Raw genomic sequence first — 24,201 nt, 5'->3', positions numbered from 1 at the left:
ACCCTTGTTCCTTTATAGCTAAGGTGGCTTTTCGTTTGTTTGTTTGTGTTTTGGCTTCTTTCAAGATTTTACCTTCAATTTTCTGCAGTTTGAATGGAATATGATGTGCCTAGGTTTAGGCTTTCGATTGGTTTTGTTCTGGTTTTGTTTCTCCTGCTCGGTGTTCTCTCAGCCCCCTATGCTTTGGTCCCTACGGACAGTTCTGGACAGGTATCAGCCATTATTACGTTATTACATTACGTGACATTCCATTACGTATCTCTTCTGTTCCGTTCTCTCTTTCTTCTCCTTCCGGTCTTTCCATGGCTCGTTTGTTACATCACTTGTGGTTGTCCCACGGTTCCTGGATGCTCCTCTTTTTCCTCAGTCTTTTCTTCTGCTTACTTTTCCGTTTGGGGGAGTTTCTATTGACATGTCTCCACGCTCACTGATTCTTTCCTCAGCCATGTCCGGTCTACGGATGAACATTCTTCATCCCTGTTACAAGGTTTTGTTTCGTCTTTCTTTCTAGATTTTCTTTTGATACTTAAGAGTTTCGGCCTCTCTGCTGACATTTCCATTAGAGCGTAGTAATCATAGTTATTATAAATCTCGATCTGATATTGCCCAAATCTGCAATATCGGACTCTGTTTCTGATGCCTGCCCTGTCTCTTTGGACTGTTTTGTTTTGTTTTTCCCTCGCAATCTTTTGTTGAAAGCCGGCCATCACGTACCAGGTCAAAGGAACTGATGTTCTCTCAAGCTGTAATCCCTGGCAAAGCCCCGATGTTAGGCCCAGAGGCAGCGGTGATTCTTTGTATTGGCGTGTGTGCCTCTCCGGTTTTCTGGACGATAATTTGCCCCGCGAACTCTATTCCCTGATGGGTGTAAAACGAGTCGTTGATGTCCACTTTTTCAGTTTTTTCTTGTGGTGAGGACAGGACTGGTGGTTCAGAGCCGTTGACATGCCGGACCCGAAACCAGGATTCGGTCCGAAGTTACTTTAACTTTTAAGATCAATGTAATGCACTACGTTAACAGACTAAAAAGGAAGAAATTACCTCAAAGTTGTTATTGCTGTCGTTAGGTGACATCCAGTCGATTTCGACTCATAACCGACCCCATGTGACAGAGAACTGCCCCATAGGCTTTCCTAGGCTATCATCTTTATGAGAGCGGTTTGCCAGGTCGTTCTCCCAAGGAGCTGCTGGGCGGGTTCGAACTGCCAACCTTGTGGTTAGCAGCCCAAGCACCTAAGTGTTGTGCCACCGGGGCTCCTTGCTCATCTCGAGGGGTATAGAAAAAGCATTTGACGAAATTCAACACCAATTCATGATTTAAAAAACAACCAAGTTTGGAGTAAAATGGAACGTCTACCCGATAACGGGCAGCTAAGAAAATCTAGAGTTGACATACCTCATGGTGAAAGACTGAATATCTTTCCTGTACGATCAACAACAAGGCAAGAAAGTCAGGTTTGCACCAGGTCTACTCAACATTGGACTAGGGAACCAGGGCGACAAGGCAGTAGAAGAAGGAGGTGAAGGAGGAGTAGGAGGAAGAAGAGGATAAGGAGAAGGAGAGGAAGGAGGAGGAGGAGGAGGAGAAGAAGGAAAAGGAGAAAGTGAAGAGGAAGGAGAAGGAGAAAAGACATACAGGGGATTGGAAAAAGCAGCAGTAAACCTCACAATACCCTCAAGGAAAATAACTTCACAAGAAAAACATGTGCAAAACTTTTACAACCGCCTTGTACGAATACACCACGTTTCGTTTTTTCCCGTTCGTCCGTTGACGGATGTGTTGGCTGTTTCCGCCTTTGGGCTATTTTGAAAACTGTTGCAATGAGCAAGTTTAGCTCCTGTGTGGTCTTATGCCTTCACTGGATTCTCTGGGTGGTGCAAATGCTTAACTGCTTGCTGCTAGCGGGAACCTGGAGGTTCACGCCCACCCAGAGGCAGCTTTCATAACAATAAACAGCCTAGGCAACCCTACGGGGGGTGGGGGGGAGGGGCAGCTCTGACTCCAGGGCACCTAACAACTACAATAGGCAGAAGAGCTGGCGAAGGGGCGGGTGTTCAAGGCAAAAGAAAGCGCCTGAGCAAAGTCAGGGAAGGGAGAAGAAAAAGCAGGGTGTGTTTGCAAGGCGGGATTCCCCCGGGCGGTGCAAAGCACTCGACGACGGCTAACCTAAAGGTTGGAAGTCGGAGTCCACCCAGAGGCACCTCGGAAGAAAGGCCTGGCGGTGGTCCGCCTCCAAAGGGTGAGTCATCGAAACGCCCGTGGAGCACAGTTCTACTCGGACACAGGTGGGGTTGTCATGGGGCTGGGATCGATTCAACGGCAACAACTGGTTGGCTGGTATATATACCTAGGAGGGGGAGCGCTGGGTCATACGGTGACTCCATGTTTGTTTGAGTGTCTGAGGAACCGCCGGGCTTCTCCAAAGCAACTGGAACGAACGTGGTGGTACGCTCCCCCCAGCAACGGACGAGGGTTGCACTTTCTGTGCATTCTCATCAAAACGCGCCCTACCTCTTTGTTTTACGCCTTCGTCGCTGGAGTCTAGGGTTTACAGCATCCGTCTCTAACTTATCTCCAGCATTAAAAGCAAAAAACCAAACCCACTGCCCTCGACTCGATTCCGACTCACAGCGGCCCTATAGGACAGAGTAGAACCGCCCCACAGAGTTTCCAAGGAGCTCCTGGCGGATTCCAACCGCCGACCTTTTGGTCAGCAGCCATAGCACTTACCCACTACGCCACCGGGGTTTCCAGCATTACCACCAACTAATACCATCCGACTTGATTAAAAAAACGAAGACAAAACCCAAACCAAACCCGCTGCCATCGAGTCGATTCCAACCCACAGCGACCCTACGGGACAGAGCAGAACCGCCCCGTAGAGTTGCCAAGGAGGGCCCGGCGGATGGGAACTGCCGAGCTCTTGGTGAACAGCCGCAGTGCTTAACCACTAGGCCCCCAGGGTTTCCACTTGGTATATAGAGTGCCAGTGTAACCGTTATACCACTGGAGGTACTCGCACGCTCCCCCCTCTGGTCCTTCGCGCTCTCTATCACTCATACATCTCGTTACACGTATGCACGCGCAATACAAAAGTGTGCCTGTTGTACGTTGTTGTTGCTCTTAGGTGCCATCCGGTCGGTTCCGACTCATAGCGACCCTACGTACGGCGCCATCCCCCCAATCGTCGTTGTGCTTAAGCCACTGTGTCGATCCACCTCACTGAGGGTCTTCCCTCTTTTTCGCTGACCCTCTCTACTTTACCAAGCATGGCGCCCTTCTCCAGGGACTGATCCCTCCTGACGACGCGTCCGAAGTATGTGTGTGGGCGCCGTCCTTGCTTCCAGGAGCATGCTGGTTGTACTTCTTCCAAGACAGGTGCGTTGGTTCTTTTGGCAGTCCACGGTAGTAGTATCGCCAGTATTCTTCTCCGACACGAAGATCCCAAGGCGTCAATTCTCCTTTCGGTCTTCTTTATTCGTCGTCCAGCTTTCGCATGCGTAGGAGGCGATTGCAAAGACCACGGCTTGGGTCAGGCGCACCTCAGTCTCCAAGGCGACGCCTTGGCTTTTCAGCACTTTAAAGAGGCCTTTTGCAGCACATTCGCCCAACGCAAGGCGTCTTTTGACTTCCTGACTGCTGCCTCCGTGGGTGTTGAGCCTGTTGTATAAGGTGTGCGACGTATGTATTCCAGCTGACGAATAGGCCGTACCCGGGTTGATGTGCAGGGCCAGCCCTGAGCCCCGGTGGCAGCGTCCACTTGATGTCCCTGTGCACACGTGGTCAGAGCCCACTAGGGCCAGAGGAGGCGGCGCTTCCCAAAGCGGTGAAACACCGAATTTTCTGCAGCGCGGTGGGTGGACCCCAGGGGGGGCCTGAGCGGCAAACCCGCCCGGTAGGCTTGTTCAGAGGTGTGGCAGACGTGAGGACCCGAGCTGCTGTCTCGCCGGCGAAGAGGAGACATTACTCCGTAAGGCGCCCCGGCTAGAAGACGCGGGCGCCGGATAAACGCAAAAGACAAGGAGAAGCGCGCCATTTCTGCTGCTGTTAGACCGCCGGTTGTGGTCCCCGCAGGGGGGTGCACCGTTCCTGGAGGTACTGCAATACCAGGTCGATGCGTGGAGTGGACGGAGCAAGCTCCTATTCCAACTCCCAGCTCCAAAAATCCATTTAATATATTGTCCTCGGATAGAGGACGTATCAGATATTAAACTGATAAGAACAGATACTACACTTGATCTTAGCCAAAAGGCCGAGAAGCGATGCCGGGCTCCGCCCCCCTCGCCGGGGCACTGCTCCCCTCACACATCTTCAGCTCACGGTGAGCACACACAGCCTCAACCCAGGACTCACCCGCTCTCCTACTTTTGCCACCGTTCTGCTGTCAGAACCTCAGCGAATACGTGGCTTGGCAGGTTGATACTTATTGGGGCCTTTTGCACCTTTTAACTTTTCAGCTCCCCTAGCTTCCGGGCGAAACAGACATTTCTCATTTGCATGAACCGCCCACACGGGCCTTCTCCGGCTCGGCGGGACCGCCCCCTCGCCTTGGAACCCAAACCCAAACCCAAACCCAGCCGCACGTAAATCAACAGAGAGGATGGGGTGGGACAGCTCCTTCAGCCGCGTCGCCCTGGGAAAAAGGAGGAAAAACCCAGGACGAGCAAGACGCAAACCGCTCTATGAGGTTTTTCTTTCAAATCCTTAAACGCACAGCTACGCTGAAAGGGTTTCACAGTGTCCTCCTAACCGTATACCACCTCCACACACGTATGTATATAGACATATACGGATAAGTGTACACACACGTATCTCGATTTCACCTTCTCTCTCTCCCTCCCTCTCTTTTATGATGATGAGGATTTATTTACCATTAATTTTCTTCTTTTCTTCTTGGTGGGCGTCGCCAGAGTACAGTCCCCCGGGCAATGCAGGCGATGACAGGTTCACCGGGTGGACCGGCGACTCCTGGGTACGGGGCCCTCCGTGGGGAGGACACAGCTTCGCGGTAAATCCAGTCCTCTCCTGCGAGGGGAGGAGCATTCCAGGCACAAGGAGCCACCAGTTCAGACGCCCTAAGGAGGTTCCCGAGGAAGAGCGTGGGAGGCCGGGGTGGCTGAGGCTGACCTGCCCGCTACAAATTGGGAGTTTTCCCACTACCCCGGGTCGGGATGCCAAGCGGTAAGCTCCGGGGGCCCCAGGGGCTCCCTCTCACTTCCGGCCTGCTAGCTCCCACTACTCCCTCAGGTTTGGTAATTTGCTACAACGACTCACAGAACTCGGGAAAGCGCTCTGCTTAGGATTACAGTTTTATTACAGCAAAAAGGATACAAACGAAGAGACGCAGAGCCTGAGGCCTGGGAGCGTTCCCAACGCGGAGCTTCCACGTGCCAAAAAGGGATGCGCTACCCTCGCCCCTGCATGGATGCCTTTCACCAACCGGGAAGCCCGGGGAGCTTCCGAGTCCAGAGCCTTTATCGAAGCCTCATTAAGCAGGCAGGATTGATTGAATCGTGCCTCCCCACCCCCCCACCCCACCCCCCGCCCCGCGCCCTGCAGTCAACTGAGTCCTTCTGGCCTGGCCAACCCCCACCAAAGAGGCACCTCATTAGGTGGTGTGGTCTGGAGCCCTCATCCAAGACACTTCACTCACTGGGGCACGGTCCCAACGTTTTAGAGGCTATCATCTCTCAGGGACCAAGGATAAAGACCAAATGCTTTGGGCAAAGTTAAAGCCTCCGCCCCACAGAGACTTAGAGGGACATGCCAACCAAACGCAACAAGTGATCCCGGACTGGCTCCTGGGCCAGGAAAACAAATGGCAGTAAGGGGCTCTGTTGAGATGATTGGCGAAATCTGAACACGGGCCGTAGATTATAGTATGGGGGTCAAGGTTAAGGAGCTGAGATCAGGCCAGGGTGTTGGAAGGATCATCTGCGCGGGTGTTGCCATCACCGGGAATCGCGACAGGAGTAAGTCGGCGAGAGACAGTGAGCCGGCAGCTAAAATCCCCAAGGAATGAGCGGGTGCGCAGTAGGACGGGAGACCCGCGGCTGGACCGATGGCGGGAAGGAGGTGAGGGAGTGGGTGGTATGCCACTCGAAGCTGAACTCCAGGCTGGGGTCGGGGGCAGTCAGGGAAGATGGACGTTGAGGACCACCGCAGAGAGAAAGAGAACACCCACCGCGCCCCCGTCCCTCCTAGCATTGCTGTCATACATCTCACTTATCCATAAGCTATAATCATCCAGTAGAGCGTTGCCACTATTATTATTTTAAATAAATGGTTATGCGAGATCGGTTAAGCACAAGAAAAAATAGAATATTCGGTTTTACCCTCATGTTATTTCTTCTCGAACGCTCTTCCTTTCTTTCTGTCCATCCGAGTCTCGGATCTATGTAATTTTCCTTCTCCCTGAAGAACTCCTTTTAGCATTTCTTGCAGGGCGGGTCTAGTGCCAACAATTCCCGCAAGTTGTGTTTGACTGGGAAAGTCTTTAAATCCTGGGGCACAGAATTCTAGGTTGCTGTCTTTCCTTTCAAGACTTTAAATATGTCGCTCCACTCTCTCCTCGCTTGCACGGTTTATGAAGAGAAGTCTGATGTAACTCTTACCCTTGTTCCTTTATAGCTAAGGTGGCTTTTCGTTTGTTTGTTTGTGTTTTGGCTTCTTTCAAGATTTTACCTTCAATTTTCTGCAGTTTGAATGGAATATGATGTGCCTAGGTTTAGGCTTTCGATTGGTTTTGTTCTGGTTTTGTTTCTCCTGCTCGGTGTTCTCTCAGCCCCCTATGCTTTGGTCCCTACGGACAGTTCTGGACAGGTATCAGCCATTATTACGTTATTACATTACGTGACATTCCATTACGTATCTCTTCTGTGCCGTTCTCTCTTTCTTCTCCTTCCGGTCTTTCCATGGCTCGTTTGTTACATCACTTGTGGTTGTCCCACGGTTCCTGGATGCTCCTCTTTTTCCTCAGTCTTTTCTTCTGCTTACTTTTCCGTTTGGGGGAGTTTCTATTGACATGTCTCCACGCTCACTGATTCTTTCCTCAGCCATGTCCGGTCTACGGATGAACATTCTTCATCCCTGTTACAAGGTTTTGTTTCGTCTTTCTTTCTAGATTTTCTTTTGATACTTAAGAGTTTCGGCCTCTCTGCTGACATTTCCATTAGAGCGTAGTAATCATAGTTATTATAAATCTCGATCTGATATTGCCCAAATCTGCAATATCGGACTCTGTTTCTGATGCCTGCCCTGTCTCTTTGGACTGTTTTGTTTTGTTTTTCCCTCGCAATCTTTTGTTGAAAGCCGGCCATCACGTACCAGGTCAAAGGAACTGATGTTCTCTCAAGCTGTAATCCCTGGCAAAGCCCCGATGTTAGGCCCAGAGGCAGCGGTGATTCTTTGTATTGGCGTGTGTGCCTCTCCGGTTTTCTGGACGATAATTTGCCCCGCGAACTCTATTCCCTGATGGGTGTAAAACGAGTCGTTGATGTCCACTTTTTCAGTTTTTTCTTGTGGTGAGGACAGGACTGGTGGTTCAGAGCCGTTGACATGCCGGACCCGAAACCAGGATTCGGTCCGAAGTTACTTTAACTTTTAAGATCAATGTAATGCACTACGTTAACAGACTAAAAAGGAAGAAATTACCTCAAAGTTGTTATTGCTGTCGTTAGGTGACATCCAGTCGATTTCGACTCATAACCGACCCCATGTGACAGAGAACTGCCCCATAGGCTTTCCTAGGCTATCATCTTTATGAGAGCGGTTTGCCAGGTCGTTCTCCCAAGGAGCTGCTGGGCGGGTTCGAACTGCCAACCTTGTGGTTAGCAGCCCAAGCACCTAAGTGTTGTGCCACCGGGGCTCCTTGCTCATCTCGAGGGGTATAGAAAAAGCATTTGACGAAATTCAACACCAATTCATGATTTAAAAAACAACCAAGTTTGGAGTAAAATGGAACGTCTACCCGATAACGGGCAGCTAAGAAAATCTAGAGTTGACATACCTCATGGTGAAAGACTGAATATCTTTCCTGTACGATCAACAACAAGGCAAGAAAGTCAGGTTTGCACCAGGTCTACTCAACATTGGACTAGGGAACCAGGGCGACAAGGCAGTAGAAGAAGGAGGTGAAGGAGGAGTAGGAGGAAGAAGAGGATAAGGAGAAGGAGAGGAAGGAGGAGGAGGAGGAGGAGAAGAAGGAAAAGGAGAAAGTGAAGAGGAAGGAGAAGGAGAAAAGACATACAGGGGATTGGAAAAAGCAGCAGTAAACCTCACAATACCCTCAAGGAAAATAACTTCACAAGAAAAACATGTGCAAAACTTTTACAACCGCCTTGTACGAATACACCACGTTTCGTTTTTTCCCGTTCGTCCGTTGACGGATGTGTTGGCTGTTTCCGCCTTTGGGCTATTTTGAAAACTGTTGCAATGAGCAAGTTTAGCTCCTGTGTGGTCTTATGCCTTCACTGGATTCTCTGGGTGGTGCAAATGCTTAACTGCTTGCTGCTAGCGGGAACCTGGAGGTTCACGCCCACCCAGAGGCAGCTTTCATAACAATAAACAGCCTAGGCAACCCTACGGGGGGTGGGGGGGAGGGGCAGCTCTGACTCCAGGGCACCTAACAACTACAATAGGCAGAAGAGCTGGCGAAGGGGCGGGTGTTCAAGGCAAAAGAAAGCGCCTGAGCAAAGTCAGGGAAGGGAGAAGAAAAAGCAGGGTGTGTTTGCAAGGCGGGATTCCCCCGGGCGGTGCAAAGCACTCGACGACGGCTAACCTAAAGGTTGGAAGTCGGAGTCCACCCAGAGGCACCTCGGAAGAAAGGCCTGGCGGTGGTCCGCCTCCAAAGGGTGAGTCATCGAAACGCCCGTGGAGCACAGTTCTACTCGGACACAGGTGGGGTTGTCATGGGGCTGGGATCGATTCAACGGCAACAACTGGTTGGCTGGTATATATACCTAGGAGGGGGAGCGCTGGGTCATACGGTGACTCCATGTTTGTTTGAGTGTCTGAGGAACCGCCGGGCTTCTCCAAAGCAACTGGAACGAACGTGGTGGTACGCTCCCCCCAGCAACGGACGAGGGTTGCACTTTCTGTGCATTCTCATCAAAACGCGCCCTACCTCTTTGTTTTACGCCTTCGTCGCTGGAGTCTAGGGTTTACAGCATCCGTCTCTAACTTATCTCCAGCATTAAAAGCAAAAAACCAAACCCACTGCCCTCGACTCGATTCCGACTCACAGCGGCCCTATAGGACAGAGTAGAACCGCCCCACAGAGTTTCCAAGGAGCTCCTGGCGGATTCCAACCGCCGACCTTTTGGTCAGCAGCCATAGCACTTACCCACTACGCCACCGGGGTTTCCAGCATTACCACCAACTAATACCATCCGACTTGATTAAAAAAACGAAGACAAAACCCAAACCAAACCCGCTGCCATCGAGTCGATTCCAACCCACAGCGACCCTACGGGACAGAGCAGAACCGCCCCGTAGAGTTGCCAAGGAGGGCCCGGCGGATGGGAACTGCCGAGCTCTTGGTGAACAGCCGCAGTGCTTAACCACTAGGCCCCCAGGGTTTCCACTTGGTATATAGAGTGCCAGTGTAACCGTTATACCACTGGAGGTACTCGCACGCTCCCCCCTCTGGTCCTTCGCGCTCTCTATCACTCATACATCTCGTTACACGTATGCACGCGCAATACAAAAGTGTGCCTGTTGTACGTTGTTGTTGCTCTTAGGTGCCATCCGGTCGGTTCCGACTCATAGCGACCCTACGTACGGCGCCATCCCCCCAATCGTCGTTGTGCTTAAGCCACTGTGTCGATCCACCTCACTGAGGGTCTTCCCTCTTTTTCGCTGACCCTCTCTACTTTACCAAGCATGGCGCCCTTCTCCAGGGACTGATCCCTCCTGACGACGCGTCCGAAGTATGTGTGTGGGCGCCGTCCTTGCTTCCAGGAGCATGCTGGTTGTACTTCTTCCAAGACAGGTGCGTTGGTTCTTTTGGCAGTCCACGGTAGTAGTATCGCCAGTATTCTTCTCCGACACGAAGATCCCAAGGCGTCAATTCTCCTTTCGGTCTTCTTTATTCGTCGTCCAGCTTTCGCATGCGTAGGAGGCGATTGCAAAGACCACGGCTTGGGTCAGGCGCACCTCAGTCTCCAAGGCGACGCCTTGGCTTTTCAGCACTTTAAAGAGGCCTTTTGCAGCACATTCGCCCAACGCAAGGCGTCTTTTGACTTCCTGACTGCTGCCTCCGTGGGTGTTGAGCCTGTTGTATAAGGTGTGCGACGTATGTATTCCAGCTGACGAATAGGCCGTACCCGGGTTGATGTGCAGGGCCAGCCCTGAGCCCCGGTGGCAGCGTCCACTTGATGTCCCTGTGCACACGTGGTCAGAGCCCACTAGGGCCAGAGGAGGCGGCGCTTCCCAAAGCGGTGAAACACCGAATTTTCTGCAGCGCGGTGGGTGGACCCCAGGGGGGGCCTGAGCGGCAAACCCGCCCGGTAGGCTTGTTCAGAGGTGTGGCAGACGTGAGGACCCGAGCTGCTGTCTCGCCGGCGAAGAGGAGACATTACTCCGTAAGGCGCCCCGGCTAGAAGACGCGGGCGCCGGATAAACGCAAAAGACAAGGAGAAGCGCGCCATTTCTGCTGCTGTTAGACCGCCGGTTGTGGTCCCCGCAGGGGGGTGCACCGTTCCTGGAGGTACTGCAATACCAGGTCGATGCGTGGAGTGGACGGAGCAAGCTCCTATTCCAACTCCCAGCTCCAAAAATCCATTTAATATATTGTCCTCGGATAGAGGACGTATCAGATATTAAACTGATAAGAACAGATACTACACTTGATCTTAGCCAAAAGGCCGAGAAGCGATGCCGGGCTCCGCCCCCCTCGCCGGGGCACTGCTCCCCTCACACATCTTCAGCTCACGGTGAGCACACACAGCCTCAACCCAGGACTCACCCGCTCTCCTACTTTTGCCACCGTTCTGCTGTCAGAACCTCAGCGAATACGTGGCTTGGCAGGTTGATACTTATTGGGGCCTTTTGCACCTTTTAACTTTTCAGCTCCCCTAGCTTCCGGGCGAAACAGACATTTCTCATTTGCATGAACCGCCCACACGGGCCTTCTCCGGCTCGGCGGGACCGCCCCCTCGCCTTGGAACCCAAACCCAAACCCAAACCCAGCCGCACGTAAATCAACAGAGAGGATGGGGTGGGACAGCTCCTTCAGCCGCGTCGCCCTGGGAAAAAGGAGGAAAAACCCAGGACGAGCAAGACGCAAACCGCTCTATGAGGTTTTTCTTTCAAATCCTTAAACGCACAGCTACGCTGAAAGGGTTTCCCAGTGTCCTCCTAACCGTATACCACCTCCACACACGTATGTATATAGACATATACGGATAAGTGTACACACACGTATCTCGATTTCACCTTCTCTCTCTCCCTCCCTCTCTTTTATGATGATGAGGATTTATTTACCATTAATTTTCTTCTTTTCTTCTTGGTGGGCGTCGCCAGAGTACAGTCCCCCGGGCAATGCAGGCGATGACAGGTTCACCGGGTGGACCGGCGACTCCTGGGTACGGGGCCCTCCGTGGGGAGGACACAGCTTCGCGGTAAATCCAGTCCTCTCCTGCGAGGGGAGGAGCATTCCAGGCACAAGGAGCCACCAGTTCAGACGCCCTAAGGAGGTTCCCGAGGAAGAGCGTGGGAGGCCGGGGTGGCTGAGGCTGACCTGCCCGCTACAAATTGGGAGTTTTCCCACTACCCCGGGTCGGGATGCCAAGCGGTAAGCTCCGGGGGCCCCAGGGGCTCCCTCTCACTTCCGGCCTGCTAGCTCCCACTACTCCCTCAGGTTTGGTAATTTGCTACAACGACTCACAGAACTCGGGAAAGCGCTCTGCTTAGGATTACAGTTTTATTACAGCAAAAAGGATACAAACGAAGAGACGCAGAGCCTGAGGCCTGGGAGCGTTCCCAACGCGGAGCTTCCACGTGCCAAAAAGGGATGCGCTACCCTCGCCCCTGCATGGATGCCTTTCACCAACCGGGAAGCCCGGGGAGCTTCCGAGTCCAGAGCCTTTATCGAAGCCTCATTAAGCAGGCAGGATTGATTGAATCGTGCCTCCCCACCCCCCCACCCCACCCCCCGCCCCGCGCCCTGCAGTCAACTGAGTCCTTCTGGCCTGGCCAACCCCCACCAAAGAGGCACCTCATTAGGTGGTGTGGTCTGGAGCCCTCATCCAAGACACTTCACTCACTGGGGCACGGTCCCAACGTTTTAGAGGCTATCATCTCTCAGGGACCAAGGATAAAGACCAAATGCTTTGGGCAAAGTTAAAGCCTCCGCCCCACAGAGACTTAGAGGGACATGCCAACCAAACGCAACAAGTGATCCCGGACTGGCTCCTGGGCCAGGAAAACAAATGGCAGTAAGGGGCTCTGTTGAGATGATTGGCGAAATCTGAACACGGGCCGTAGATTATAGTATGGGGGTCAAGGTTAAGGAGCTGAGATCAGGCCAGGGTGTTGGAAGGATCATCTGCGCGGGTGTTGCCATCACCGGGAATCGCGACAGGAGTAAGTCGGCGAGAGACAGTGAGCCGGCAGCTAAAATCCCCAAGGAATGAGCGGGTGCGCAGTAGGACGGGAGACCCGCGGCTGGACCGATGGCGGGAAGGAGGTGAGGGAGTGGGTGGTATGCCACTCGAAGCTGAACTCCAGGCTGGGGTCGGGGGCAGTCAGGGAAGATGGACGTTGAGGACCACCGCAGAGAGAAAGAGAACACCCACCGCGCCCCCGTCCCTCCTAGCATTGCTGTCATACATCTCACTTATCCATAAGCTATAATCATCCAGTAGAGCGTTGCCACTATTATTATTTTAAATAAATGGTTATGCGAGATCGGTTAAGCACAAGAAAAAATAGAATATTCGGTTTTACCCTCATGTTATTTCTTCTCGAACGCTCTTCCTTTCTTTCTGTCCATCCGAGTCTCGGATCTATGTAATTTTCCTTCTCCCTGAAGAACTCCTTTTAGCATTTCTTGCAGGGCGGGTCTAGTGCCAACAATTCCCGCAAGTTGTGTTTGACTGGGAAAGTCTTTAAATCCTGGGGCACAGAATTCTAGGTTGCTGTCTTTCCTTTCAAGACTTTAAATATGTCGCTCCACTCTCTCCTCGCTTGCACGGTTTATGAAGAGAAGTCTGATGTAACTCTTACCCTTGTTCCTTTATAGCTAAGGTGGCTTTTCGTTTGTTTGTTTGTGTTTTGGCTTCTTTCAAGATTTTACCTTCAATTTTCTGCAGTTTGAATGGAATATGATGTGCCTAGGTTTAGGCTTTCGATTGGTTTTGTTCTGGTTTTGTTTCTCCTGCTCGGTGTTCTCTCAGCCCCCTATGCTTTGGTCCCTACGGACAGTTCTGGACAGGTATCAGCCATTATTACGTTATTACATTACGTGACATTCCATTACGTATCTCTTCTGTGCCGTTCTCTCTTTCTTCTCCTTCCGGTCTTTCCATGGCTCGTTTGTTACATCACTTGTGGTTGTCCCACGGTTCCTGGATGCTCCTCTTTTTCCTCAGTCTTTTCTTCTGCTTACTTTTCCGTTTGGGGGAGTTTCTATTGACATGTCTCCACGCTCACTGATTCTTTCCTCAGCCATGTCCGGTCTACGGATGAACATTCTTCATCCCTGTTACAAGGTTTTGTTTCGTCTTTCTTTCTAGATTTTCTTTTGATACTTAAGAGTTTCGGCCTCTCTGCTGACATTTCCATTAGAGCGTAGTAATCATAGTTATTATAAATCTCGATCTGATATTGCCCAAATCTGCAATATCGGACTCTGTTTCTGATGCCTGCCCTGTCTCTTTGGACTGTTTTGTTTTGTTTTTCCCTCGCAATCTTTTGTTGAAAGCCGGCCATCACGTACCAGGTCAAAGGAACTGATGTTCTCTCAAGCTGTAATCCCTGGCAAAGCCCCGATGTTAGGCCCAGAGGCAGCGGTGATTCTTTGTATTGGCGTGTGTGCCTCTCCGGTTTTCTGGACGATAATTTGCCCCGCGAACTCTATTCCCTGATGGGTGTAAAACGAGTCGTTGATGTCCACTTTTTCAGTTTTTTCTTGTGGTGAGGACAGGACTGGTGGTTCAGAGCCGTTGACATGCCGGACCCGAAACCAGGATTCGGTCCGAAGTTACTTTAACTTTTAAGATCAATGTAATGCACTACGTTAACAGACTAAAAAGGAAGAAATTACCTCAAAGTTGTTATTGCTGTCGTTAGGTGACATCCAGTCGATTTCGACTCATAACCGACCCCATGTGACAGAGAACTGCCCCATAGGCTTTCCTAGGCTATCATCTTTATGAGAGCGGTTTGCCAGGTCGTTCTCCCAAGGAGCTGCTGGGCGGGTTCGAACTGCCAACCTTGTGGTTAGCAGCCCAAGCACCTAAGTGTTGTGCCACCGGGGCTCCTTGCTCATCTCGAGGGGTATAGAAAAAGCATTTGACGAAATTCAACACCAATTCATGATTTAAAAAACAACCAAGTTTGGAGTAAAATGGAACGTCTACCCGATAACGGGCAGCTAAGAAAATCTAGAGTTGACATACCTCATGGTGAAAGACTGAATATCTTTCCTGTACGATCAACAACAAGGCAAGAAAGTCAGGTTTGCACCAGGTCTACTCAACATTGGACTAGGGAACCAGGGCGACAAGGCAGTAGAAGAAGGAGGTGAAGGAGGAGTAGGAGGAAGAAGAGGATAAGGAGAAGGAGAGGAAGGAGGAGGAGGAGGAGGAGAAGAAGGAAAAGGAGAAAGTGAAGAGGAAGGAGAAGGAGAAAAGACATACAGGGGATTGGAAAAAGCAGCAGTAAACCTCACAATACCCTCAAGGAAAATAACTTCACAAGAAAAACATGTGCAAAACTTTTACAACCGCCTTGTACGAATACACCACGTTTCGTTTTTTCCCGTTCGTCCGTTGACGGATGTGTTGGCTGTTTCCGCCTTTGGGCTATTTTGAAAACTGTTGCAATGAGCAAGTTTAGCTCCTGTGTGGTCTTATGCCTTCACTGGATTCTCTGGGTGGTGCAAATGCTTAACTGCTTGCTGCTAGCGGGAACCTGGAGGTTCACGCCCACCCAGAGGCAGCTTTCATAACAATAAACAGCCTAGGCAACCCTACGGGGGGTGGGGGGGAGGGGCAGCTCTGACTCCAGGGCACCTAACAACTACAATAGGCAGAAGAGCTGGCGAAGGGGCGGGTGTTCAAGGCAAAAGAAAGCGCCTGAGCAAAGTCAGGGAAGGGAGAAGAAAAAGCAGGGTGTGTTTGCAAGGCGGGATTCCCCCGGGCGGTGCAAAGCACTCGACGACGGCTAACCTAAAGGTTGGAAGTCGGAGTCCACCCAGAGGCACCTCGGAAGAAAGGCCTGGCGGTGGTCCGCCTCCAAAGGGTGAGTCATCGAAACGCCCGTGGAGCACAGTTCTACTCGGACACAGGTGGGGTTGTCATGGGGCTGGGATCGATTCAACGGCAACAACTGGTTGGCTGGTATATATACCTAGGAGGGGGAGCGCTGGGTCATACGGTGACTCCATGTTTGTTTGAGTGTCTGAGGAACCGCCGGGCTTCTCCAAAGCAACTGGAACGAACGTGGTGGTACGCTCCCCCCAGCAACGGACGAGGGTTGCACTTTCTGTGCATTCTCATCAAAACGCGCCCTACCTCTTTGTTTTACGCCTTCGTCGCTGGAGTCTAGGGTTTACAGCATCCGTCTCTAACTTATCTCCAGCATTAAAAGCAAAAAACCAAACCCACTGCCCTCGACTCGATTCCGACTCACAGCGGCCCTATAGGACAGAGTAGAACCGCCCCACAGAGTTTCCAAGGAGCTCCTGGCGGATTCCAACCGCCGACCTTTTGGTCAGCAGCCATAGCACTTACCCACTACGCCACCGGGGTTTCCAGCATTACCACCAACTAATACCATCCGACTTGATTAAAAAAACGAAGACAAAACCCAAACCAAACCCGCTGCCATCGAGTCGATTCCAACCCACAGCGACCCTACGGGACAGAGCAGAACCGCCCCGTAGAGTTGCCAAGGAGGGCCCGGCGGATGGGAACTGCCGAGCTCTTGGTGAACAGCCGCAGTGCTTAACCACTAGGCCCCCAGGGTTTCCACTTGGTATATAGAGTGCCAGTGTAACCGTTATACCACTGGAGGTACTCGCACGCTCCCCCCTCTGGTCCTTCGCGCTCTCTATCACTCATACATCTCGTTACACGTATGCACGCGCAATACAAAAGTGTGCCTGTTGTACGTTGTTGTTGCTCTTAGGTGCCATCCGGTCGGTTCCGACTCATAGCGACCCTACGTACGGCGCCATCCCCCCAATCGTCGTTGTGCTTAAGCCACTGTGTCGATCCACCTCACTGAGGGTCTTCCCTCTTTTTCGCTGACCCTCTCTACTTTACCAAGCATGGCGCCCTTCTCCAGGGACTGATCCCTCCTGACGACGCGTCCGAAGTATGTGTGTGGGCGCCGTCCTTGCTTCCAGGAGCATGCTGGTTGTACTTCTTCCAAGACAGGTGCGTTGGTTCTTTTGGCAGTCCACGGTAGTAGTATCGCCAGTATTCTTCTCCGACACGAAGATCCCAAGGCGTCAATTCTCCTTTCGGTCTTCTTTATTCGTCGTCCAGCTTTCGCATGCGTAGGAGGCGATTGCAAAGACCACGGCTTGGGTCAGGCGCACCTCAGTCTCCAAGGCGACGCCTTGGCTTTTCAGCACTTTAAAGAGGCCTTTTGCAGCACATTCGCCCAACGCAAGGCGTCTTTTGACTTCCTGACTGCTGCCTCCGTGGGTGTTGAGCCTGTTGTATAAGGTGTGCGACGTATGTATTCCAGCTGACGAATAGGCCGTACCCGGGTTGATGTGCAGGGCCAGCCCTGAGCCCCGGTGGCAGCGTCCACTTGATGTCCCTGTGCACACGTGGTCAGAGCCCACTAGGGCCAGAGGAGGCGGCGCTTCCCAAAGCGGTGAAACACCGAATTTTCTGCAGCGCGGTGGGTGGACCCCAGGGGGGGCCTGAGCGGCAAACCCTCCCGGTAGGCTTTTCAGAGGTGTGGCAGACGTGAGGACCCGAGCTGCTGTCTCGCCGGCGAAGAGGAGACATTACTCCGTAAGGCGCCCCGGCTAGAAGACGCGGGCGCCGGATAAACGCAAAAGACAAGGAGAAGCGCGCCATTTCTGCTGCTGTTAGACCGCCGGTTGTGGTCCCCGCAGGGGGGTGCACCGTTCCTGGAGGTACTGCAATACCAGGTCGATGCGTGGAGTGGACGGAGCAAGCTCCTATTCCAACTCCCAGCTCCAAAAATCCATTTAATATATTGTCCTCGGATAGAGGACGTATCAGATATTAAACTGATAAGAACAGATACTACACTTGATCTTAGCCAAAAGGCCGAGAAGCGATGCCGGGCTCCGCCCCCCTCGCCGGGGCACTGCTCCCCTCACACATCTTCAGCTCACGGTGAGCACACACAGCCTCAACCCAGGACTCACCCGCTCTCCTACTTTTGCCACCGTTCTGCTGTCAGAACCTCAGCGAATACGTGGCTTGGCAGGTTGATACTTATTGGGGCCTTTTGCACCTTTTAACTTTTCAGCTCCCCTAGCTTCCGGGCGAAACAGACATTTCTCATTTGCATGAACCGCCCACACGGGCCTTCTCCGGCTCGGCGGGACCGCCCCCTCGCCTTGGAACCCAAACCCAAACCCAAACCCAGCCGCACGTAAATCAACAGAGAGGATGGGGTGGGACAGCTCCTTCAGCCGCGTCGCCCTGGGAAAAAGGAGGAAAAACCCAGGACGAGCAAGACGCAAACCGCTCTATGAGGTTTTTCTTTCAAATCCTTAAACGCACAGCTACGCTGAAAGGGTTTCCCAGTGTCCTCCTAACCGTATACCACCTCCACACACGTATGTATATAGACATATACGGATAAGTGTACACACACGTATCTCGATTTCACCTTCTCTCTCTCCCTCCCTCTCTTTTATGATGATGAGGATTTATTTACCATTAATTTTCTTCTTTTCTTCTTGGTGGGCGTCGCCAGAGTACAGTCCCCCGGGCAATGCAGGCGATGACAGGTTCACCGGGTGGACCGGCGACTCCTGGGTACGGGGCCCTCCGTGGGGAGGACACAGCTTCGCGGTAAATCCAGTCCTCTCCTGCGAGGGGAGGAGCATTCCAGGCACAAGGAGCCACCAGTTCAGACGCCCTAAGGAGGTTCCCGAGGAAGAGCGTGGGAGGCCGGGGTGGCTGAGGCTGACCTGCCCGCTACAAATTGGGAGTTTTCCCACTACCCCGGGTCGGGATGCCAAGCGGTAAGCTCCGGGGGCCCCAGGGGCTCCCTCTCACTTCCGGCCTGCTAGCTCCCACTACTCCCTCAGGTTTGGTAATTTGCTACAACGACTCACAGAACTCGGGAAAGCGCTCTGCTTAGGATTACAGTTTTATTACAGCAAAAAGGATACAAACGAAGAGACGCAGAGCCTGAGGCCTGGGAGCGTTCCCAACGCGGAGCTTCCACGTGCCAAAAAGGGATGCGCTACCCTCGCCCCTGCATGGATGCCTTTCACCAACCGGGAAGCCCGGGGAGCTTCCGAGTCCAGAGCCTTTATCGAAGCCTCATTAAGCAGGCAGGATTGATTGAATCGTGCCTCCCCACCCCCCCACCCCACCCCCCGCCCCGCGCCCTGCAGTCAACTGAGTCCTTCTGGCCTGGCCAACCCCCACCAAAGAGGCACCTCATTAGGTGGTGTGGTCTGGAGCCCTCATCCAAGACACTTCACTCACTGGGGCACGGTCCCAACGTTTTAGAGGCTATCATCTCTCAGGGACCAAGGATAAAGACCAAATGCTTTGGGCAAAGTTAAAGCCTCCGCCCCACAGAGACTTAGAGGGACATGCCAACCAAACGCAACAAGTGATCCCGGACTGGCTCCTGGGCCAGGAAAACAAATGGCAGTAAGGGGCTCTGTTGAGATGATTGGCGAAATCTGAACACGGGCCGTAGATTATAGTATGGGGGTCAAGGTTAAGGAGCTGAGATCAGGCCAGGGTGTTGGAAGGATCATCTGCGCGGGTGTTGCCATCACCGGGAATCGCGACAGGAGTAAGTCGGCGAGAGACAGTGAGCCGGCAGCTAAAATCCCCAAGGAATGAGCGGGTGCGCAGTAGGACGGGAGACCCGCGGCTGGACCGATGGCGGGAAGGAGGTGAGGGAGTGGGTGGTATGCCACTCGAAGCTGAACTCCAGGCTGGGGTCGGGGGCAGTCAGGGAAGATGGACGTTGAGGACCACCGCAGAGAGAAAGAGAACACCCACCGCGCCCCCGTCCCTCCTAGCATTGCTGTCATACATCTCACTTATCCATAAGCTATAATCATCCAGTAGAGCGTTGCCACTATTATTATTTTAAATAAATGGTTATGCGAGATCGGTTAAGCACAAGAAAAAATAGAATATTCGGTTTTACCCTCATGTTATTTCTTCTCGAACGCTCTTCCTTTCTTTCTGTCCATCCGAGTCTCGGATCTATGTAATTTTCCTTCTCCCTGAAGAACTCCTTTTAGCATTTCTTGCAGGGCGGGTCTAGTGCCAACAATTCCCGCAAGTTGTGTTTGACTGGGAAAGTCTTTAAATCCTGGGGCACAGAATTCTAGGTTGCTGTCTTTCCTTTCAAGACTTTAAATATGTCGCTCCACTCTCTCCTCGCTTGCACGGTTTATGAAGAGAAGTCTGATGTAACTCTTACCCTTGTTCCTTTATAGCTAAGGTGGCTTTTCGTTTGTTTGTTTGTGTTTTGGCTTCTTTCAAGATTTTACCTTCAATTTTCTGCAGTTTGAATGGAATATGATGTGCCTAGGTTTAGGCTTTCGATTGGTTTTGTTCTGGTTTTGTTTCTCCTGCTCGGTGTTCTCTCAGCCCCCTATGCTTTGGTCCCTACGGACAGTTCTGGACAGGTATCAGCCATTATTACGTTATTACATTACGTGACATTCCATTACGTATCTCTTCTGTTCCGTTCTCTCTTTCTTCTCCTTCCGGTCTTTCCATGGCTCGTTTGTTACATCACTTGTGGTTGTCCCACGGTTCCTGGATGCTCCTCTTTTTCCTCAGTCTTTTCTTCTGCTTACTTTTCCGTTTGGGGGAGTTTCTATTGACATGTCTCCACGCTCACTGATTCTTTCCTCAGCCATGTCCGGTCTACGGATGAACATTCTTCATCCCTGTTACAAGGTTTTGTTTCGTCTTTCTTTCTAGATTTTCTTTTGATACTTAAGAGTTTCGGCCTCTCTGCTGACATTTCCATTAGAGCGTAGTAATCATAGTTATTATAAATCTCGATCTGATATTGCCCAAATCTGCAATATCGGACTCTGTTTCTGATGCCTGCCCTGTCTCTTTGGACTGTTTTGTTTTGTTTTTCCCTCGCAATCTTTTGTTGAAAGCCGGCCATCACGTACCAGGTCAAAGGAACTGATGTTCTCTCAAGCTGTAATCCCTGGCAAAGCCCCGATGTTAGGCCCAGAGGCAGCGGTGATTCTTTGTATTGGCGTGTGTGCCTCTCCGGTTTTCTGGACGATAATTTGCCCCGCGAACTCTATTCCCTGATGGGTGTAAAACGAGTCGTTGATGTCCACTTTTTCAGTTTTTTCTTGTGGTGAGGACAGGACTGGTGGTTCAGAGCCGTTGACATGCCGGACCCGAAACCAGGATTCGGTCCGAAGTTACTTTAACTTTTAAGATCAATGTAATGCACTACGTTAACAGACTAAAAAGGAAGAAATTACCTCAAAGTTGTTATTGCTGTCGTTAGGTGACATCCAGTCGATTTCGACTCATAACCGACCCCATGTGACAGAGAACTGCCCCATAGGCTTTCCTAGGCTATCATCTTTATGAGAGCGGTTTGCCAGGTCGTTCTCCCAAGGAGCTGCTGGGCGGGTTCGAACTGCCAACCTTGTGGTTAGCAGCCCAAGCACCTAAGTGTTGTGCCACCGGGGCTCCTTGCTCATCTCGAGGGGTATAGAAAAAGCATTTGACGAAATTCAACACCAATTCATGATTTAAAAAACAACCAAGTTTGGAGTAAAATGGAACGTCTACCCGATAACGGGCAGCTAAGAAAATCTAGAGTTGACATACCTCATGGTGAAAGACTGAATATCTTTCCTGTACGATCAACAACAAGGCAAGAAAGTCAGGTTTGCACCAGGTCTACTCAACATTGGACTAGGGAACCAGGGCGACAAGGCAGTAGAAGAAGGAGGTGAAGGAGGAGTAGGAGGAAGAAGAGGATAAGGAGAAGGAGAGGAAGGAGGAGGAGAAGAAGGAAAAGGAGAAAGTGAAGAGGAAGGAGAAGGAGAAAAGACATACAGGGGATTGGAAAAAGCAGCAGTAAACCTCACAATACCCTCAAGGAAAATAACTTCACAAGAAAAACATGTGCAAAACTTTTACAACCGCCTTGTACGAATACACCACGTTTCGTTTTTTCCCGTTCGTCCGTTGACGGATGTGTTGGCTGTTTCCGCCTTTGGGCTATTTTGAAAACTGTTGCAATGAGCGAGTTTAGCTCCTGTGTGGTCTTATGCCTTCACTGGATTCTCTGGGTGGTGCAAATGCTTAACTGCTTGCTGCTAGCGGGAACCTGGAGGTTCACGCCCACCCAGAGGCAGCTTTCATAACAATAAACAGCCTAGGCAACCCTACGGGGGGTGGGGGGGAGGGGCAGCTCTGACTCCAGGGCACCTAACAACTACAATAGGCAGAAGAGCTGGCGAAGGGGCGGGTGTTCAAGGCAAAAGAAAGCGCCTGAGCAAAGTCAGGGAAGGGAGAAGAAAAAGCAGGGTGTGTTTGCAAGGCGGGATTCCCCCGGGCGGTGCAAAGCACTCGACGACGGCTAACCTAAAGGTTGGAAGTCGGAGTCCACCCAGAGGCACCTCGGAAGAAAGGCCTGGCGGTGGTCCGCCTCCAAAGGGTGAGTCATCGAAACGCCCGTGGAGCACAGTTCTACTCGGACACAGGTGGGGTTGTCATGGGGCTGGGATCGATTCAACGGCAACAACTGGTTGGCTGGTATATATACCTAGGAGGGGGAGCGCTGGGTCATACGGTGACTCCATGTTTGTTTGAGTGTCTGAGGAACCGCCGGGCTTCTCCAAAGCAACTGGAACGAACGTGGTGGTACGCTCCCCCCAGCAACGGACGAGGGTTGCACTTTCTGTGCATTCTCATCAAAACGCGCCCTACCTCTTTGTTTTACGCCTTCGTCGCTGGAGTCTAGGGTTTACAGCATCCGTCTCTAACTTATCTCCAGCATTAAAAGCAAAAAACCAAACCCACTGCCCTCGACTCGATTCCGACTCACAGCGGCCCTATAGGACAGAGTAGAACCGCCCCACAGAGTTTCCAAGGAGCTCCTGGCGGATTCCAACCGCCGACCTTTTGGTCAGCAGCCATAGCACTTACCCACTACGCCACCGGGGTTTCCAGCATTACCACCAACTAATACCATCCGACTTGATTAAAAAAACGAAGACAAAACCCAAACCAAACCCGCTGCCATCGAGTCGATTCCAACCCACAGCGACCCTACGGGACAGAGCAGAACCGCCCCGTAGAGTTGCCAAGGAGGGCCCGGCGGATGGGAACTGCCGAGCTCTTGGTGAACAGCCGCAGTGCTTAACCACTAGGCCCCCAGGGTTTCCACTTGGTATATAGAGTGCCAGTGTAACCGTTATACCACTGGAGGTACTCGCACGCTCCCCCCTCTGGTCCTTCGCGCTCTCTATCACTCATACATCTCGTTACACGTATGCACGCGCAATACAAAAGTGTGCCTGTTGTACGTTGTTGTTGCTCTTAGGTGCCATCCGGTCGGTTCCGACTCATAGCGACCCTACGTACGGCGCCATCCCCCCAATCGTCGTTGTGCTTAAGCCACTGTGTCGATCCACCTCACTGAGGGTCTTCCCTCTTTTTCGCTGACCCTCTCTACTTTACCAAGCATGGCGCCCTTCTCCAGGGACTGATCCCTCCTGACGACGCGTCCGAAGTATGTGTGTGGGCGCCGTCCTTGCTTCCAGGAGCATGCTGGTTGTACTTCTTCCAAGACAGGTGCGTTGGTTCTTTTGGCAGTCCACGGTAGTAGTATCGCCAGTATTCTTCTCCGACACGAAGATCCCAAGGCGTCAATTCTCCTTTCGGTCTTCTTTATTCGTCGTCCAGCTTTCGCATGCGTAGGAGGCGATTGCAAAGACCACGGCTTGGGTCAGGCGCACCTCAGTCTCCAAGGCGACGCCTTGGCTTTTCAGCACTTTAAAGAGGCCTTTTGCAGCACATTCGCCCAACGCAAGGCGTCTTTTGACTTCCTGACTGCTGCCTCCGTGGGTGTTGAGCCTGTTGTATAAGGTGTGCGACGTATGTATTCCAGCTGACGAATAGGCCGTACCCGGGTTGATGTGCAGGGCCAGCCCTGAGCCCCGGTGGCAGCGTCCACTTGATGTCCCTGTGCACACGTGGTCAGAGCCCACTAGGGCCAGAGGAGGCGGCGCTTCCCAAAGCGGTGAAACACCGAATTTTCTGCAGCGCGGTGGGTGGACCCCAGGGGGGGCCTGAGCGGCAAACCCTCCCGGTAGGCTTTTCAGAGGTGTGGCAGACGTGAGGACCCGAGCTGCTGTCTCGCCGGCGAAGAGGAGACATTACTCCGTAAGGCGCCCCGGCTAGAAGACGCGGGCGCCGGATAAACGCAAAAGACAAGGAGAAGCGCGCCATTTCTGCTGCTGTTAGACCGCCGGTTGTGGTCCCCGCAGGGGGGTGCACCGTTCCTGGAGGTACTGCAATACCAGGTCGATGCGTGGAGTGGACGGAGCAAGCTCCTATTCCAACTCCCAGCTCCAAAAATCCATTTAATATATTGTCCTCGGATAGAGGACGTATCAGATATTAAACTGATAAGAACAGATACTACACTTGATCTTAGCCAAAAGGCCGAGAAGCGATGCCGGGCTCCGCCCCCCTCGCCGGGGCACTGCTCCCCTCACACATCTTCAGCTCACGGTGAGCACACACAGCCTCAACCCAGGACTCACCCGCTCTCCTACTTTTGCC

General features: G+C 52.1%; 4 non-coding genes across 4 annotated transcripts; all 4 read right to left on the bottom strand.

The window, feature by feature from the left end:
* Positions 1–4,074: 4,074 nt before the first annotated feature.
* Positions 4,075–4,265, bottom strand: LOC135228175 (U2 spliceosomal RNA). Its single transcript, XR_010318505.1, has one exon. It is a non-coding gene; the product is annotated as a U2 spliceosomal RNA (small nuclear RNA).
* A 6,422-nt stretch (positions 4,266–10,687) lies between these two features.
* On the bottom strand, positions 10,688–10,878 carry LOC135228174 (U2 spliceosomal RNA). The gene has a single exon (XR_010318504.1). It is a non-coding gene; the product is annotated as a U2 spliceosomal RNA (small nuclear RNA).
* A 6,421-nt stretch (positions 10,879–17,299) lies between these two features.
* On the bottom strand, positions 17,300–17,490 carry LOC135228173 (U2 spliceosomal RNA). The gene has a single exon (XR_010318503.1). It is a non-coding gene; the product is annotated as a U2 spliceosomal RNA (small nuclear RNA).
* A 6,412-nt stretch (positions 17,491–23,902) lies between these two features.
* LOC135228172 (U2 spliceosomal RNA) lies at positions 23,903–24,093 on the bottom strand. Its single transcript, XR_010318502.1, has one exon. It is a non-coding gene; the product is annotated as a U2 spliceosomal RNA (small nuclear RNA).
* Positions 24,094–24,201: the final 108 nt, after the last annotated feature.

This window comes from Loxodonta africana, chromosome 18 (assembly GCF_030014295.1).
Source record: "Loxodonta africana isolate mLoxAfr1 chromosome 18, mLoxAfr1.hap2, whole genome shotgun sequence".
In the NCBI taxonomy this organism is placed as follows: Eukaryota; Metazoa; Chordata; class Mammalia; order Proboscidea; family Elephantidae; genus Loxodonta; species Loxodonta africana.
This window is presented reverse-complemented; position numbering and strand designations above follow the sequence as displayed.